The sequence below is a fragment of the Arachis duranensis genome, chromosome 10 (genome assembly GCF_000817695.3).
Source record: "Arachis duranensis cultivar V14167 chromosome 10, aradu.V14167.gnm2.J7QH, whole genome shotgun sequence".
Taxonomy (NCBI): Eukaryota; Viridiplantae; Streptophyta; class Magnoliopsida; order Fabales; family Fabaceae; genus Arachis; species Arachis duranensis.
Window position 1 is genome coordinate 59,939,520 of NC_029781.3, and position 1,008 is coordinate 59,940,527.

Genomic DNA, 1,008 nt, shown 5'->3' on the forward strand with positions numbered 1-1,008 from the left:
CATACCAACAATCTCTGTGGGATCGACCCTTACTCGCGTAAGGTTTATTACTTGGACGACCCAGTACACTTGCTGGTTAGTTGTGCGAAGTTGTGTTTATGCCATGGTATTGAACACCAAGTTTTTGGATTCATTACCTAGGATTATTTGATTTGTGAAAAGTATTGATCACAATTTTGTGCTACCAAGTTTTTGGCGCCGTTGCCGGGGATTGTTGAGTTTGGACAACTGACGATTCATCTTGTTGCTTAGATTAGGTTTTTTTTTCGGAGTTCTTAAAGATGAATTCTAGAGTTTCATGATGACTTGTTGAAACCTGGCTGGCTGTGAAGCCATGTCTAATTCCATTGGACCTAGGTTTCAACTTATCATCACAAAAACTTGTTGATTTCTATCAATCTTGCTTTTGGAGCAGTGATCTGCTAATGCTTGGCTGGCCATTGGCCATGTCTAGTGTTTTAGACCGAAGCTTTCCTTGAAAGCTTGGCTAGCTGTAAAGCCATGTCTAATTCTTGGACCGGAGTCTTAGACTAGCATTGCACTGATTCTTGGAATTCTCATTAAGAATTTTGATACCTTTATTTTCTTTTTCCACTTAATTTTCGAAAAAAGCACAAAAAAATTTTACAAAATCCTAAAAACCAAAAATATTGTATGTTTCTTATTGAGACACTAGTCTCATTTTAAGTTTGGTGTCAATTGCATGCTTTCATGTGTCTTAAGGATCTTCAAGTAATTCTTGATGATTTCTTACTCTGATCTTTAAATTCTCTTGACTTGAGTGTCTAGGTGTTTCATATGCATTCTCATTAGTGTCAGTAGTATACAAACTGCTAAGTTTGGTGTCTTGCATGCATTGTTATTTGATTCTTGTTGCATTTTGATTTTTCCTTATTATTAAAAATCCAAAAATATTTTTAATTTGTGTCTTCTCAAGTCAATAATACAGAGAATTGAAGATTCAGAACATACAGCAGAGGAATTACACAGAAAAAGCTGGGCGTTCAA